Here is an 18,994-nt window from a genome sequence, read left to right as displayed (position 1 = left end):
TCGGGTCCCGCACGGCGGAGCCGCCGTGGAGCTCCGCGGAGAGGAGCGCGGGTCCGGGGAGTGCGCGGCCACCCCGCCCGGGCCCGGGGCGTTGGGACGGCAGCGGCCGGCTCCGCGGCGTGGGGACTACTTTCCGCGGCCGCCCGCGCCCCGCCCCTTGTCCTCGCGCGGCGGAACGCTCCGCGCTGCGCCGGCGGCGGCAGGATACAGCGGCTTCTGCGCGACTTATAAGAGGTCCTTGTGCGGCGCCATTTTAAGCCTCTCGGTCTGTGGCAGCCGCGTTAGACCGGCTCCGGGAGCGCAGGGCGAGGGGAGGCGGAGACGGAGGAACGTCGGCGGAGCTGCCCCAGTCCCCGCCGAGCCGCCACCGCAGGCCGAGGACGGTCGGACTCCCGCGGCGGGAGGAGCCTGTTCCCCTGAGGTGCTTGGGCGCTCCTTCCCTTACCCTTCCGGGGCTGCTCCCGCTCCCTCTTCGGAGCCAAACTTCGTCGCGGGCGCGCGGTCCCGGCGGTGGCTGAGAGCCGGGCCCGGCGCGGCGCAGCCCGGAGGCCCGGAGTGGGGAGCAGGCTGGGGGCGCCGGGGAGGGGCCGCGCCGGGGCGGGGGGCGGAGGGCGGCGGCCGGGCCCGGGTTCCGGCCGCGCTGCCCCGCGGGGGCCCTGGGGGCGCCGGCGGCGGGGAGGGGGCGCCGCGCGAGGGCGCGTCCGGGAGCCGGGCCGGCGCGCGGGGGGCTGCGGGGGGGCGCCGCGGGTTCCGTCCGCGGCCGGGCTCGGGGGAGGGACCGTGCGCCTCGGGATGCGCCGGGGCCGGAGTTGGGGGCGGGGTGGGGCCGGGGTCTCCGCCTTCCCAGCGGGGAGTTGGGGGGACGGCCGCTGGGCCCGGGACGCCCCCCTGGGTCCCGTCTGCCGCGGGGATGGGGCCGGTGGACTTGCTCTCCCGATTCCCCGTGTCGCTATTAAGGATGAGTTCTGGAAAGAATTGTTAGTATTTTTCTTTAATGCCCTGCCTGTGTGAGTTTGGCACTGGCGCTTATTTATATCGAAGCAACTTTAAGCCTTAGAGGAGCCTAACTGGGAGCGCAGACGGGGCGATGCGTCAGTAGGGTTTGCACAGATCGAGTCCCCGTCTGGGCACCCGGACCGCCTGGTGCCTGCAGGTGAGCGAAAGCGGCGTGCCTGTCCCCGGGGTCCTCCGGGTCGGTGGCGCTGGGTGCGAGACCCCGGCCGGAATACGGGCGGGGGCGGCTGGCGCGCTGTGTTCTTACCGAGTGAACCACGGGGCTCAGCCTCCGACCGCTTCGGGAATTTTGTGCATGGAAATTACTCACATACTTTTATGGCAGCTAAACTTGATTTTAGAGCAAATTGGCTTTTCAGCGGAGTGAATTTTTCCCCTCGCCACGCCGTGGTCCAAGTGAAATTCAAGCACTGCAACTTCTTCCAGTGTTTTGTCTGGGGAGAGAGGACTTTGAACCGAGACTTTCGAAGTTAAGTTCTCATAGCCCGTCTCTGAATCCGCTCAACTTGAAAGCTTTGGCAGTTGGATGTCGTTGTTTTCTCCGTCTTCTGTTCCCGTTTGGAGAGAGCATTGTCTCAATACTTTGTATCTTCCAGACATCTGTGGTCTCACCCCCCACCCCACCCCCGACTTTGTGAGTGGTGAATGGAGAGAGACCGGCCTGCTGGTATGCAGAGGTCGGCGAAAGGAAATCGAGGAGTGGTTTTAGTGAAATGAGAGCTTTGTGTCATGAATAGTGGTGGCTTAGACTAGACATCAACTTGACGAGACGGCTCTCCTTTGATAAAGTCTAGGCTAGTGTTTTTCGGCTCGCTAAGTTATTAAGTATTTTGTCTGGAATTTAGAAAGCTGTTTCATTATTGTCACTTAGTGACTAACATTCAGTACCTTCAGGTGTCTCTATGTTAACTAGTCTTCATTGTAGCAAATGTTAGGCATAGCTTGAAATGTTATTTGCATAATGCTGCTGTTTAGTTATCTGCTTAAATTAGTGCCACACTTTGGAGGCTTTTATTTTTCAGTCTGAGCAAAGGCTGCTGCTACATTTATTTTACTTTTACATTTAAACCCACGAAGTCTGGATTTTTAAAAAGTACCATTAAGGTTTACTTGATAATACTCTTTCACGAAATTTGATTAATTTGCGCCCAATATTCATTACTTTGACCTAGTCTTTGTTTTGAAGGCCACTTACAAGGACGAGGCCCTAAAGTGATTGTAAAAGTAACTTGAAAAACTTGCAGAAGACTATTCTATAGGATTAAAGGAATTCTGAGCCTGTTCAAGTCTGAAGTCCTTGAGGGGAAAATGCAAAACTGCACAAGGAAGTTTAGTGTAGCATGTAATTTAGAGCCCTTGTAGCAGCCCAGACCTGAGATTCTTCCAGAGGCCAGAACAGTCACTTTTAATAGCTTTCATGAAAAACTAAGTTTTTAAAAATAAGGTGAATAAAAAAAAAATGAAGCTTTTAACAGTGTTCATGTGTCAAGAAGCATTCAAAAGTTTTCTCTTTTGAATTTATTATCTGATTACTTCCTTTACCAAGATTATTATGTAGAAAAATGTATATTCCAATATTAAATTTTGAACTGGTATTGAGCTTCCTACTGTTAACTAGTGATGATTGGAATAAAAACTGTCTGTAAATGACGTTCTTTTTCATTGGTAGCCTCCCCCCCCAGCAGATTTCTCAAGGTACTTTGAAATGTGGTAATTAGAAGACTATATGCAGTTATCTTTTTTGTTGTTGGGAGGGGTGGGAGGAGGAGTGTAGGTATTGTTAAAACTAGAGGCATGGGAAATTCAAAAGTCTGACTATGACTCTTTTATAAGATACAAATAGCAGTGAAAATATAGTAAAATACCAGAAATGGACTATTTAAGTATGCTCAGCCAATTGAAACTTTTGTGTTATTGTAAAGAAATAATACAGCTGTCCAGTCATAACATGAATTTGTTTCTTTTTAGTAATTGCTGATAATAATTATAGATGAGTAGGGGGTAAATTTTATTGTTGTACTTTGAGAGTGGTTGTAAGCATGCTTACTAGGGCAAAAAGGATGGATGCTTTTAGAGCAGAGTAAACTTCTACTAAGTATTGGCAACTCTTTTGTAGTGCTACATGTTGACTTGGGACACTTTTTAAAAACATTGGGTGTATTAATCTAGTTTGTTTTTGGTATCCTTATTATTGGGAATACAGTATTTTTTGTTGAAACATCTTGACTAAAAACATTTTTATACCATAAAAGTAAATAGTAAACACAGACTATGGGCTGCTGCTTAGTCCAGGGCATGTAGCTATTGCGTCTGGTTACCCTCATGGGGAGGATTGTGATTTGCAGAATCAGTTCTCATTCTTTAACAGATCATTGTTTATATACTGTTCTAATTATGAGTGTGATAAATAGCTAAGCTAGTGGGTTAAAATAAATACATATTTAGTTTCCACAAAAGGAAAATAGTGATTTTTGTGAATTGAAAATGAGTAGGAGTTAAACCCATAGTTTTTCACCATTTAAACTCAGGAGAAATTTCTTTATTTCCTTTGTTAACTTAAGAATGCTACTTTTGTGTTTCATGCAAGACTGAGCTTGACTTAGTTTGAAACTTCTATCCGGCTGTTGAGGCCCCAGCCGGAACCCTGCTAACCTTGAAGTGTGTGTGTACATACATGATCTGCTTTCTCCCAAAGGGAAAAGCAGCGCTTAAAAGAGAGTCACATTAGAAACCCTTTCTTAGAGTTTAGTTACTTTTTTGGATTTTTAAATTGTGGCTGTTTTTTCTTTTAAGAGACATTTCCCTACTGCCTAACTCGCCCTCAAACTTGATGGCAGCAGAGTAGTTAGGGCATGTTTTTATTGCCTGCTTTGGTCATGTTGAGTGCCCTCCAGTGGATATAATGTAATGCTTGTGATTTTTCCCCCTAGTAAGTTTGTGTGGAATATATTTATGAGTTGTTCTGATGAGAAAGCATCAGTAAAAAACCTTTTTGAATTCTAGGATAATTTATTCATATCAATACTGCTAATTAAATTGGCTTGAGTAAAATCATCTCAACTAATATTTGCAGGGGAAAGGTCAAAGTAAAATTAGGGATTGCATTTTTATTTGTCACTAGGCAATTCTGCTTAAATGTACCACATGCCAAACCAAAAAATTCAATATAATAATTTGGGTATAAAAGATTTTAATATTTAGCCATATTGATGAGTTATGGAAACTATAATTCTCAGAAAAAGTTAATGAAGAAGGGAATTACCAATTTGTCTAAAATCAGTTACGCAGTAAAACATGAGTAAGTGTTCAGCTCGTTTATATTGCTGAAGAGTATGTCTGTTAGACTGTAGATGAAAACAGCTAGTTGAGTCTGTGTGAACTCTAGAAGAAAATGCCCTAAGGTCTCGTTTGTATAGAGGTGTGGGCTATGAGCACAAGACCAGTATTTTGCCTTTTAAAGTTTTCAGTGAAAATCTTTATCCATGCTCTATGTTAAAGCTTTTGTTATTTCTATTAGCATTATTTTTTTGAAAATAGTTATTTCAAATCAGATTTTGATTAGTAACAGGAATTAACCCTATTCTGAATTTGCTTTTGGAAGTCAGATGGTCATTTTATGGAAATTCTTTTTGCTTTGTCATAATGGGTGGTTGAATGAAATTTAAAAATTGACAGGGAGGGAAAATTACAGTATTACTGCTATACTTTTTTGCTCTTGGAATTTAATATAATTTTGTGAAAACATTGATTCTGATCTTTGACTAAGACATGTATATTTTTTTAACAAGAAGGTGAGAATGTTGCAGTTTTTATGTAAATGGTTATTTCAGAATGGACTGTGTTCCTTCAAAAGGGATCATATGTGAATAATGACCAAGTTGATGCATTTACTGTCTCTAAGTCAAATAGCTTCTGTTTTAATTTTCCACGGTTTTTATGAGATATGAGGAAATATTTGAAAATTCTTTTAAAAATTATGTACATAAGCCTGGGCTGGTTGGCTCAGGGATAGAGCATCAGCCTGGCGTGTGGATGTCTTTGGTTCAGTTCCCCGCCAAGGCACACAGGAGAAGCACCCATCTGCTTCTCCACCCTTCCCTCTCTCCTTTCTCTCTCTCTCTTTTACTCCTGCAACCAGGGCTCCACTGGAGCAAGTTGGCCCCCGGCACTGAAACTACTAAAATGACTGGTTGCAGTGGAGCAACAGCTGCAGATGGGCAGAGCATTGCCCCCTGGAGGGCTTGCTGGGTGGATCCTAGTCCGGCGCATGCGGGAGTCTCTCTACCTCCCCACTTCTCATTTAAGAAAAATACACACACAAAAAAGAAAAATATATATTCCATATATCTACATAAAGCTTATTGAAAACATTCGACCTATTAGGGACTTACTCTTTTTTTTTTTGAAATAGCTTCGTTAATATAGCATACAACAGTTTGACGTTCAAGTTAAGGAATAAGGTAAGATTGCTTTCACAAACCATCTAACACTGATGTTAAATTGCAGCGGGAATGGCTCCTCAGTGTCTCCAGGGTCAGGCAGGTATGGGGTAACTGGGACTCTGCTACTACAAATTAGAGAGAGCTTATGTCCCATCTAAGTAGCCAACCATTGGCAGCTCCCAGCCATTGTATGGAAATACAGTTCATGTTGCTACAGTTCACTGTTTGTTTGTTTGTTTTTTCCTGAGAAAGCAGGAAATCCACATTAGTGTGCATTGCTTGATTTGCACATGTTGGTGAATGAAATTCATGTTTTAAGATACTATCCAGCACAGATTAAACACACCTATTGGCAGGATACTGCCAGTTTGTAACACCTACAGTAGTTGTAATGGTACATTTTTTTTATGATGATGTTTCTAATAAATGACAGAATAATACAATGCTGTGGGTTTCTGTAATTTAAAAAATAAGGTTGTTTTGAAACCTAAATAATTTTATTAACCAGTGTCACCTCAATAAATTTAATATAAATAAAATGTTACAAGACCAAATGTTTTAAGCTTCTGAGATTTTGGGATTGTTCTTTTTCGGCAGCATTTTTTAATATTAGGGTCATGCTCAGGCATTTGGAAAATGCTGTACATGTATTGATTATAGATTAGGAATTTACAAGCAGGTTCATGTTATTAACTTGTTTGTGAAAACTGGGAAACTGAACTTTCAAGTTTAGGAATTAAGATGATTTGGGTTAAGAAAAAGGAGGAGAAATAACAACTTGTTCATTATTTGATCATCTTAAGTATAGTCTTTTTAAAGTGTATTTTTTTAAAAAGTAGTCTCAAACTTAATCTGTGAAGACACTTAAAATGCTGTGTATACACAGTCATGTCTGCCTGAAATTTTATTGACGTCTTTAGTTTTTAAATCATGTTCTGGTTTTCAGCCTAAATCTGCATTTCAAAACAACCCATTATCAGACTAAATCCAAAATTTAAAAGCAAAGTTTAAATAATTAAAAGTTATTAAATGTAAGTTTTACTTAAGTTAGCCACAAACTGGTATTTGGTCAGGTTAAATTTATGCAATTAAATATATAGGTTTTTGCTTAATTTTTTGCTGCTAGGGCAGTTTTTTATTTCCAGAGTTTGAAAAGTTGGGTGTTTAGTCTTCAGATTACATGTTTAAATGGGAGACTATGTCTGTACTGGAAATGCACACCATAGGCCAACATTGGTTTTAAAAAGCATCATCTGAAAACAGTGCTGCAGGCTGCAGTTGTAGGGTGCAAGCAAAACCAGTGAGTAGATTTTACAAAACATCCCAAAGACGCTCACCTCTTCACCTGTCATACAATCCCCATGTAACTTTACAGAGCCCATGTAGTTTCTCTTGTAATATTCCAGAAATTTCCTGCCTCTGAACTTGTTCTTTTGAACTTGTTGAAACGACTCGCCCCTCCCCCGTAATAGTTTGAGAAGTGTGAACAGCTGGATGATGCTGGGGTGAAACTGCTTCATAGCACGTCCCCGTTGCTCCCCTATTTCTTTTCATGTCTTAATTTCTTCATTAATATTCCCATGGTTTTACTGCTGATTTCATAATTTACATGTTGCTGGACTGAAATTTTCTATTTAACTGATGTGTAACAGGTATGTTAAGCAATTTGGTTTTAAAAGTTTGGGGTGGGAGGAACCTGTTTAAGTTCTTTCAAATTTATCAGTCCTCATGGCAGACAAACCATATCTAGAATGAATAAATCTTATCTTAAATGCTGATAGCTCATCTGAATGGGAAGTCAAAGATGTGCAAAAGCTGACGGGTTAGTTTAATAAACTATTAATAGGGTTTATGATAGCTGAAATAATTGTGATAAAGATGTACGTGTATACACACACTTTATTGTTCATTATCCATATAAAATGAGAGAAATTAGATTTGCTGCAGAATTTCTTGGGAATGCAATTTGAAGATGATCTAAATGATTGTAGTAATTTACTGCTCAAAGGGGTAGTGGTTATAAACTGCCTCCCTCCCCCTTTAAGTATAATTAAGTGGTTTGGGGAGAATGGAGTGAGTCTGTCTTTGAAGTTTTCTATGTTTTAGATGAATGCCACATGTATAAGGGAAGAATAAAGGTTTTTTGGAAATATTTTTCAATCCCAACTAACTGGAGGTTTCCAAGTAGAGTTCCGTTCCCACATAGAAAGTGCTAACTGTGCAACACTTGAATTCCTTTGAGTTACTGCAAGAATGTAGCAATGTCAACAATTATTTATACCTAATACTTCATTTAGATATGAAAGTAGACAATGTTATATAGGAAATGTTATGTAGGAAACTGTGCACCCTATAGATAGACTCATAAATTTAGCTTGTTTTCTGGCATTTTGCTTAATTTTAAAATTTGTCTAACTTTTAAGTCCAACTGTTTTATCGGGTCCTTGTCCTCTGTAGGTCACTGTTTCTTGCCTTACTTCTGCTGTTATTTTTCCTGGATCCTGAATTAGTTTCAGCCATTCTGTTCCCCACAAAATGAGAACTAACAGGCTAAAAAGGTTAAGGGGTTACAAGTCTGGAATGCCAGAAGACCAGGGGTCACTCGTGACATAAAGTAATGATAGTTAAAATGGTATTGCTGATTAGTGGAAGCTGGGAAATAGTCAAGTTGGATCTTCTTTTGTAAGAATGCTTATTAATCATGCTTGAAGAGCATCCTGACAGCATACTAAAGGGCCTCTGGTTTCTCCTGTTGACATTATACCCAGGTCACACTAAATTTCTCTAGAAAGCTCTAAGAGAGACTTGAACATTCTCTTTGCTCCTCATACTAGTCCCCTTCCCCCGATCAGAAGCTAAGCAGTAACTGAGTTTCTTATCCTCAGTCTGCATTGAGGACTACCTTAAAAATGGAGGAAGTATTATATTCTGCTCAGAGGCCAGTCCTGGTGCATGTGTTTTTAAGGACTTTCTGCCTTGTTCTTCTGCATTTTCCTTACCCTGCAGATGTTAATCTCTATTGCTTTTTTTGGTCTCTGTTTCCCACCTTTTATCATCTCCTGGAATCCATTTGTTGTAGAACTCATAGTTGTCAGCAGATCCCTCTTACTCTCAAATCTATTCTGGGAATGTTCTCTCTTACTTGCTGCACCTATAACCTGACCGCTGTCCTAATCATGCTGGTTGCCTTGCAGCTCTCAAGTGGTAAAGGTTTTCCCTTCTCGTACATCTTTTTCTGCAGGACCAAGAGGTAGCGTGTCTTCTTTGTTTTTCACTGTCACTTCTTTACCATTCTTTCCAGAATTTCAAGCTTTGACTCTCACACCATCAAGTTATTCCACCAACTCTCCCTTCAGTATTTCAGTCTGAGACCAACTTCCCTGGGCCATTCCCCTCCTTTCTTGAACACTTAATAGCTCCTAGCTTCACTGTCTTCTTTATTGCTGTCATAATTCTTAGTTCTTGGTGACATCAATGTCCGTGTAGAGCCATACCACTCAAAGTATCATTTGAACTGGTTGTTACCAGTATGAATTGCTATAAGCAATTTGTGCCAGAATTTAAAACACCTGTGTCACTAAGTTCACTGTTTAGTTCATCGGATTTATTTATTTACTTATTTTTGGCGGGGTAGCAAGACTTTTTTTGATGAAGGAAGCTAAAGTTAGTATGTCAGTCATTATGTCAATTTATAATGTGACACAAGCTATTTGGTGGTTATGGTCTGGCACTTTGAATAACATTGATATAGGATGCTTCCAACATCTTGGCCTCTTAATTTCTTGAGTTCTTCTCCTCTAGTCATCTTACTTTTTATTTACTCTTGAACCACACATTCCCATTGTCATATCCTAGAATACCTTGCCTTTTACCAATAACTCTGCTTCCCACTCGCATTTCAAGTGCCCTGCTCTCGTATTCTTTCAGTAAATATTTCAATTCCAACAGCCTATCAGATCCACTGGGATCTACAGTGGATAGATGTAGATATCTATCCTTCTAAGCCTTTCAGTATCCCTCACCCTCACTTCTACTCAGCTGATATTGCACATTGAATCATAATCTCTTTATATACACTCTAAACAGCCTGTCCCTCCAATGGGCCTGGGGATTTTGTTGGCTCTCCTTTATAACTATACTTTTTCTTCTCTCCTCAAACCTTCCAACACCCCCTGCCTCATTTTCCCTCTTGTCTAATGCCAGTGCTTTCTATTTTCACTAAGCATACTGAATAATTGGAAGAATTCTTGCACGCGCCTATGTCTGTGACTGTGTCCTTTCCCTTCTCTTCTGTCACTAGGGAGGAAATGTGTTCTAAGATAAGGACACCCTGTTCACTGGCACACTGGATCACCTTCCCTCTTGCTCTCAATATTACTCTATTCTCCCTTCTCTTGCTTCGTTGGGTTTTCCTTCTCTACAAGTTTTTTTTCTATGAGCACACAAATGATGCCATTTATCCCATTAAAAAAGAATCTCTCCTTCCTTTCCCATCTCCCCTTCACCCACATACCCCCCTCTGCTCTCTTTACAGCAAAACTCCTTAGAACAGTTGCCTGTTGTGCACTCTCTCCCTGTTCCTTGAGCCCCTATCAGTAACCACGTTATAAATTTCTAGTTGTTCTCTCACTTAACCTGTTACAGCGTTTGACAGTTGCTTGAAACACTTTTTCACTTGGCTTCTAGGCCACCATGTCTGCTAGTGGGTTTTCTTCCTGCCTCTCTGGCATTTCTTCCCCAGCCTCCTTTGCTGTCATCTCTCTGACCTCTTTGTTGAGGTGGCTCAGAGTGTCGTCCTTGGACCTCTCCTTTTTCATTGTCTAAATACTCTTTAGTCTCCTGGCTTTAAATAGTACTCAGTCTGCACGCTGATGGTTTCCCAGTTCATAGCCTGGGTTTCTCCCCTGGACAAGAGATCCTAATATCCAACATTTTTCCCCCCAACATTTTGGATATCTAAGAAGCACTTCAAACTAAACATATCAAAAACTGAACTCCCAGTTTACCCGAAAGCTGCTGCTTTATCTTTCCTAAGAGACTGGGACTAACGAGATTCTGTTTTCAGTTACTCAAACCTAAAACTTGCCATTCTTGACACGCCTCTCTCACACCCTATATCCAGACCTCATCTATATACATTGTGCCTACTCTTCTTTTAAAATGTTATTTGAAATCTAAAAAGTTCTAACCATAACCATGCTATCTTAATTTTTTGCCAAGGTGACTGCAAAAACCTTCTAACAGGTTTCTCTGGCTCACACCTTTGTTCCCCTAAAACGTATTATTGCTGTAGCCAGAGCAGTCCTTCTAAAACAATGGGTCATGTAAGTTCTGTTCGGAAATGTCTAGAGCCTTGCCGTCTAACAGTAACAGCACAGACGCCTGTGTGTGCCGACCACTGTCTGCTCCCTGCTGTCTTCTCCTCCGACCCCTCTGCCCGCGCCAGCTTGGTTTCCCTCCAGCTGGCCCACACGCTCAGACATCGCGTGGCTCGCTCCTCACCTCTGCGGGCTTCTTTTTGCCATCCTACCTAAAACCGAAGGCCTTTCCAACTTCCTGTCTCCCTTGCTTCATGTTTTTCCTTAACCCAAGAGCTTACCTTTTTCATTTTCTCTCTTAGCCTTCTAGAATGTGAATTCAAGGAGGACAGATTTGTGCCTCTTCTCTGCTTTCTTTCCAGTAAATAAAGTGGAATACATGTTGAGTGAATGACATCTTATCACCTCAGTGTGGGTCATTCCCTACAGCATACAGATATATTCCAGTGGCTCCTTTCTGTCATGTATGCGCATGTCACACATGATTTCCACACTGAAGTCTTCCCTGCGCACCCATTTGCTCTATCATACTATGATTTTATTTGGTTTGTGGCACTTAATCATACTTGGAAGCAGTATTTGTTTACTTGCCTGCCCTCTCAGGGACATGTCCTGATGACGTGTCCCTGGAATCCAGAACAATGTCTGAAAATCTAGGTGCTCAATATTGTTACCCTCCAGCTGTTGCCCCATTTATTTCTCTGTTCCCTTTACAGCTTGAAATGGATACCCTATGGACATGGTCACTGTGTTCTTTTTCGTCCCCCTTTTTTTTCCAACATAGCTAAAAACAGCTTTTAAAAACTCAAGTGGGATCTTGTGATTCACCTGCTTAGAACCTTTCATGGACTTCCCAGTGTCACTTAGAATAAAAAAGAGCATTCCTTACAGAGGTCTCGAGAGCCCTACATGATCCAGCTGTTCTCAACCTCATTTCACTGCACTCACCCTTTCCCACTGGAATGGAATCGCTCGCTCTCAAGGGTTAGTTGTTAAAAGATGATCAGTTCCTTCATGACTCTGGGCTTTTGTGCATGTTATTTCTTGTTTCTGGAATGTTCCTGCTCTGCTCACCACATACTGGTTCTTTTGTATCCTTCTTCAGGTCTCAGCTTGAAGGTTACAACCTCAGGAAGCCGGTGGCCACTCTAAGTAAGACCTTCCTCTTGTTCTTGTGTCATCCCACCCCCTTCTCCCACTTGCTCCTGAGTTACAATACTTATCACTCTCTGTAACTGTTTATTCAGTTGTCTCTCTTCTTACCAAGAATACAAGGACCGTGTCTGTTTTAGTCACCACTGTATACCCAGAATCCATTACACATCCTGGCATGTGGCAGCTGCATAAAAATCTGTAATAAATGAATAAAATCTGCACATACGTTGCACTTACTCTCTGGGAATTGCTGCATCCTGAAACTACTGAGTAAGTGAAGGCGTCGTGGGAAAGTTTTTTGTGGGACAGAAAATCTCTTGATTAATGTTAGGATTTGGTAAATTGAGAGAACAACATAATACCATCATAGTGGTCATTCATATATAGCTCCAGGTTATGACTCATTTATTGGTTTGTTTTTGAACTCATAATAGAAAAGAGACTCAGAGCTGTTCTTTGAAGTTCTTTGTTTTGAGATAACGAAAGCAGTCACATTTTGAAAATATATAAGTGCTTCATAGGCAGCTCACTCTACTTTCTGTAATATTGTTATTCTTCCTAAATATAAGAGACCCTCATAATTATGAGACATCACTATTGTAAAGCTGTCAAAGATAGCAACATGTACTTCTCTTTGTGAGAGTAACATAAAGTAGATATATGTGGGGGGCCAGAGGTTGTTAAGATTAACTAAGACTCTGTGTTGTCTTAATGAATACATGCTTCTCAAAGAGCTGGTCCTGGGGTTACCCTGTGGAGCCAGGTTTGTTTTGCCTTTTTTTTTTTTTAACTCAGCTTACTAACTAATGTTGTATATAGAGTGGATCGTATGGTTTGTCTACAGCTTTGCTGGGGGTACCTGTGTCAGCAACATGTATGACACTTTAAAAAAAAACTATGATGCCAGGGTCCTATCCCCCACCCTACTGATATAATACCATGGGGATGGAGCCTAATCATATGTATTTTTTAAAAGTTTTAGGTTAGACACATTGGAAGGATCTGGTTGCCAGTTTAAGGGGTTCTTCAAGCAAGCTTGGAAATCTTTACAGAAAGGAAAGAGTTTCAAAGGCATGTGATATAGTCTCCCTTGTCTGCAATTTTGTTTTTTTTTCAGTCTATTACTTGCAGTCAACCATGGTCCAGAGATATGGTAAATTCCAGAAATAAGAAATTAATTAAGTTTTAAATTATGCACCCTTATGAAGTAGTGCGATATAATCTTGCATTGTCCTGTTCCGTGCTGCCTGAGAGGGAAAACCATCCCTTTGCCCAGTGTGTCCACTCTGTATACTGTACCTGATTTTTAGTAACTTAGTAGCCATCCTAATTATCAGATCGACTGTCACAGTATTGCAGTCCTTGTGCTCAAGTAACTTACTTAATGATAGCCTCAAAGAGCAAGAGTAGTGATATGATTTGGACATGTCAGAGAGAAGCCAGAAAGTGCTTCCTTTAAGTGTAAAAACGTGAATGGTAATAAGAAAAAAAATTGTATGCTGAGGTTGCTAAGATTGATGGTAGGAACAGATCTTATATGTATGAAATTGTGAAGAAGGAAAAAGAACTTTGTGTTGGTCTTGCTGCATCTCAAACTGCAAAAGTTAGAGCCATAGTGAGTGATAAGTGCCTAATTAACATTTGCAGGTGGAATACATGAACAGAAAATGTTCCAATTGATGGCACCTCACTGGGCCAGAAAGCATTGAGCCTATACGAAGAAAACCTCAGCAAGGGATCCCCTGAAATGAATGACAACAAGCCACCAGTGGGTTTGGACTGAGAAATAGAAACATTCCTGGAGAGGCTGCCATGTTCCCCGCAGAGCTGAGGCAGTGGGTTAGGGCTCAACACTCCCCGTGGTTTCAGGTACTCGCTGGGGGGTCTTGGACCGTACCTTCGTGGTTCAAGAGGGACTGCTGTATTGAGGCCAGATTCTGGTTTAGCATGGTCCTGATTTATTAGCATGGTCCTGATTTAATGATCTGGCCTTTTCCCCCAAACACATAGTCTGATGTGGCTTTTATGTGCCATTTGTTTCCATTTTGTTTTTCCACAAAGCTGTTTTTGAAGATATTATAGAAGAAAATGCTTGACCTTAGTAACCTATCAACCCACTTACAAACCCTTTCTGTTACCAGTCTTCACATTTAGGTTTAATATACTTATTTGAAATGTAAATTAACTTGCCTTTAATTTGTTCTCAGTTAACAGTATGTAATAAACAAATGAGGGGTAGGCCAACTACTGTTTGCTACCTGTTTTTGTGTGGCCTGAGAATTAAGAAGGGTTTTTACATTTTTTAAGGTCTGATAAAATATCAGAGGAAGGATACTATCTCATGACAAAAGAAGTTATATGAAATATTTGTAATTTCCATGAATAACATTTTATTGGTGTGCATATTTATTGTCTGTGGCTGCTTTTGTACTGTTAACAGCAGAGATAAGTGGTCAGGACAGAGCTTATGGTGTACAAAGCCTAAGGTATTTACTGTGTGGCTCTTTACAGAAAGTTTGCTGACCTCTGTCCTAGATGTTAAGGGAAAAGTTAGATGTTGACCTATATACTATGAGGCAACATTCTAAACGTATGCTGTAAAACAGGGGTCTCAAACTCAACTCAGCATGTGGGCCGCAGAGCAAGATCACAGCCGTTCGGCGGGCCGCACTAGGTCTACAAAAGGCAACTGTTACGCAACACTTTTCTCACTGCAGTTGAAAACAAAAAAAAATTAGTACAACAAGCACAATCGTACATGCAGTTTACTCAGTGTCACAAAACGACCAGAAACTGTAGTTCGCATCACAACTGCTGTTAACTAAGCTAATATCTAGCTAGGATGCTAGAGAAATGAAAAATACAAGTAGGCCCCTAGGCTTACTTAATTTTATCCAAAATATTTTGAACTTCGTGGATTAGTCTGCAGGCCGCACAAAATTGTTCGGCGGGCCGCGAGTTTGAGACCCCTGCTGTAAAAGATACTATTTAAAACAATGTAAGTGATTTAATCTATCAGAAGTCTGGCATTACTTTGTAATGCAGCTGATTCTTAGAATATTGCCACTTTAAGAACTGAATGAAAATCTTTTGAAATAACTAGAAAGTAGGAAATTTGTCAATATAATTGAATACAATGACATTGGGTTTTTTTTTGTTTTTTTCCAAAGGTCTTTTTTCCTTTTGGCAGTTTTATAACTTCGCATTAGACAATTAGCAGTTAGTTCTCGGCCACTTAACTGTTCGTAGACTTTTGAAAATGGTGACAGGTATGTAGGTGACCCATGTATAGAGCCTGTTTGGTGAATCATCCTCCTTTCGTCTTCTGGACAGCTGTACCCGGATATGATATGGGACATTACTCATTCATTTGGCCCAGACAGCTTTGTTGAGGCTGGTGCCAGTGGGCACATCTGACGGTCCCCTCTTCTTCATGGGAAATTTCTGATCTCTTTGAGTGCCTGAGGGGCACACTTCTTGAAACCCACTCCATGATGCACTTGTGAATGTTGGTGGTGTACTTTCTGGCCACTACCTCGTTGGTGGCAGAATGGCTATTGTTCTGCTACCCTTTGCGAGAGTCATTATGCCAGGCCGAAGTTGAAAAGAAAGAGTGCCAGGTATTGTGGGGAGAGGGAAAGTAGGGTTACAAGTTGTCATTTTCTTTTAGCAACTTGTTTTTGCTTTGAGGTACATACTAATCCTTAGCTGAGTAGTAGTTTTTACATTTCTTTTGCAGAAAGTCCATTTTATAGGCCACTTGGCTTCCATGCTTAGAAACATTTCCTTAATGCTGTTTATCGGTGTTTGGCTAACATATAGTGGGCTAAAGCAGTGGTCCCCAACCCCCGGGCTGCGGACTGGTACCAGTCCGTGGGCCATTTGGTACCGGTCCGCAGAGAAAGAATAAATAACATTGTTTCATTTTATTTATATTTAAGTCTGAACGATGTTTTATTTTTAAAAAATGACCAGATTCCCTCTGTTACATCCGTCTAAGACTCACTCTTGATGCTTGTCTCGTAAGTTTGACAATTATATTTAAAAATACCACAGTTTTTATGCCGGTCGCATAATTTTATTTTGTGCATTTATCCGTCCCACCCTAAAGGCCTATCCGTGAAAATATTTTCTGACATTAAACCGGTCCGTGGCCCAAAAAAGGTTGGGGACCACTGGGCTAAAGGATGTATTTCCTTAGACAAGAATTTCTAATCTCTAGTACATTATTTCTATTCATTTGGTTCTGCAAATATATGCAAAAAGTCTTTTAAAGTATGCAGATTCTTTGTATAATATATTAAATGTATTTTGAGCATTTATTCAGTGTGCCCTTTTTCATTCTTTTTGATGGCTACATAGTAACCCATTGTGTCTGCTCACTGGGTGATTTACCGTAGCCTCTAACTGGTCTACCTGTTTTGCTTTTGCCCCTCAGTCCTTTTTTCCCCATGCAGATGGTAGAGTGAACTTTAAAAAGCCTAAAATCACAGGTCATATTACTCCAGTGGCTTCCAAGTGCACTTTGGATTTTATTTTGAATCCTTATTGATCTGGTTCCCCGCCTCTCTTCATGGTTCCCTAACTTCTAGTTACACTGGTCACCTTTCAGTACCTTGACCAAACAGCTCATTTCTTCCTTTGTACTTGTTCTCTGCGAGGAATGTTCCCACCCCGTCTTTACCTGGCTAGTTCCCCCTCCTCTGCTTACATGCCACTCCCTCCTTCATCACCTGCACATCTAGAGGAGCCCTCTTGCCCGTCAGTCACTCTGTCCTCATCTTGTCTATTTTCTTTGTAGCAGTTCTCACTCTTGATTGTCTTGTTTGTATTGCTGACTCTCCCAACAGTAGGATACAGGCTTTACTAGATGCATGACCTTGATTCTCTGCTCTTATTTACTATTACTGTATTGCACTTTAAACAAAAGATGCTTAAGTATTTTTTCAGTGGATGAATATATATTCCACTTAATGGATAAATTATTTTTATTCACTTCCCTGTTGATATGCATTTGAGTAGTTTCTAGCCTTTTCTCTATCAATGCTTTACTGTGCAGACATCCTGACTTGATTCTGTAAATATTCCTACAGAATGCATTTGTTATAAAAATGGATGTTTTGGGCCTGACAAGTCAGTGGCGCAGTGGATAGAGCATCGGACTGGGATGCGGAAGGACCCAGTTCGAGACCCTGAGGTCGCCAGCTTGAGTGCGGGCTCATCTGGCTTGAGCAAAAAAAAGCTCACCAGCTTGGACCCCAAGGTCACTGGCTCAAGCAGGGGGTTACATGGTCTGCTGAAGGCTGCGGTCAAGGCACATATGAGAAAGCAGTCAATGAACAACTAAGGAGTCCCAACGAAAAACGGATGATTGATGCTTCTCATCTCTCTCCATTCCTGTCTGTCCCTATCTATCCCTCTCTCTGACTCACTCTCTGTCCCTGTAAAAAAAAAAAAAAAAAATGGATAAGCCTGGGGGGGGGAGGATGTTTTTGAAGCCAAAGGGTATTTACACTTAAATTTTATGTATAGTGCTAACTTGCCCTCCAAAAAGTTTCTGCAAGTTTAACATCATCAGCCATGTACAGAATAAATCATTTTGCCCTTTACCAGTCTAATAAAAACTAAATGAGTTTAAATCCTTTTGTGTATATTTACTGCTTTCTACTTTTCCTTTGAAATGATGATTTCTGCCTTTCCTGGCTGTTTTCTCTTCTATTTGTCCTCAGCTCTTTGTGTGTATATGGATATTAGCCTTATAGGTCATTTTTTAAACATTTTACTGGATTTGTGATTTTTTTTCTCCTATAACTTAAAATTTATACACACATTATTCAGTGTTTCAAGTCATTCTTATATTGGACTTCTTACCATGATTTTATTTTCATATATACTATATAAATACTATTCACACACACACACACAGTGGTACCTTGAGATATGAACAGACCAACATACAAATTTTTTTTTTTAAGATACGAGCTGCGACTCGGTCCGTATTTTTGTTCGAGGTACAACTTGTGATTCAGGAAGCTGCCGCTAGTTGGCGCGTTCTTGCACGGGTCCAGTATTGGCAGTTTGATATATAAGTTGACTGACTTACAAGCTCGGTTACAGAACGAATTAAATTCGTATCTCAAGGTACCATTATACTATACTATGTATATGTATATAGTATAATAAATATATATATATATGCATGCCCCCTGCTTGTTTATAGCATACTTTATCTCGTTTTATTTTTTTTCCATGTAAATATTTGACAAATGTAGGTTTAATTTTAATATAGTCAAATAAGGATGAAAAAAGTATTATTTTTAGAAGGACAAGCCCCTTTCCCATAATACTACTAAGTCAAATAATCCAGCTTTCTCTCACTAACCGAAATACTACATTTATTAAATTGCCACATTATCTCTGGGTGTTTTCTGATTACTATAGTTTTTTATCCATTCCTACTTCAATAATACTATTTTAAATTACTGTTGTTATTGATTTGTATATATTGTGTTAGTATCTGATAGAATCATTTTTTAAATTATCTTCATAATTCCATCCAAATGTACTTAAAAATCATTGTTCTCCTAAAGAAATCTAAATGAGAATATTATTGGGAGTACACTGAACTTATAAACTAAGAAAATGGAAGCCTTTATATATAGAAAAAATTTTTAGTTAGGAAGATGTATATTTACTCTTGTTTGTACCTTGTTTTTATTGTTGCTATTTTGAATAAAATCTTGTGATTGTATTTTTCTAACCTAATTGTATATAGGAAAGTAGTTTGCATGTCATTTAATGGTCACTTTTATTAAAAATATAAACTGCTGTTTTCTGTGCAGCCTTATCACACTGTAAAATCCACTTAAGTGGGTATAAAGTGTCTTAAAATGTTGAGCAGTGTTTATTAGCCAATCATCATTTTGTGAACTCATTTTGGGAACCAGGATTCTCAGTCCCAAGATGTGATAGAAACAGGTCCTCCCATGTGGCTATACATATGTGCAGCCTGTTCAGCTTTCTATGACTGTTCCCTTTCCAAGGAGATAATGTGTTATCTAGTAT

At 40.7% G+C, this 18,994-nt stretch overlaps 1 protein-coding gene across 5 annotated transcripts in view; it reads left to right on the top strand.

Moving 5' to 3' along the window:
- The first annotated feature begins 237 nt into the window (after positions 1-237).
- The window catches only part of CTNNB1 (catenin beta 1), a 37,250-nt gene continuing 18,493 nt past the window's right edge, over positions 238-18,994 (top strand). For 3 of the 5 annotated variants that reach the window (XM_066350314.1, XM_066350312.1, XM_066350311.1), the window contains exon 1: positions 238-421. The gene's annotated coding sequence lies outside the window, so the exon portion shown is untranslated. Of the gene's footprint in view, positions 422-11,879; positions 11,927-12,905; positions 13,001-18,994 lie in introns of all 5 variants that reach the window. The other 2 variants (XM_066350316.1, XM_066350315.1) reach the window with 2 other exon arrangements.

Source organism: Saccopteryx leptura, chromosome 10, assembly GCF_036850995.1.
Source record: "Saccopteryx leptura isolate mSacLep1 chromosome 10, mSacLep1_pri_phased_curated, whole genome shotgun sequence".
NCBI classification, from domain to species: Eukaryota; Metazoa; Chordata; class Mammalia; order Chiroptera; family Emballonuridae; genus Saccopteryx; species Saccopteryx leptura.
Note: the sequence above shows the minus strand (reverse complement) of the source record. Positions and strands in the feature narration are given on the sequence as shown.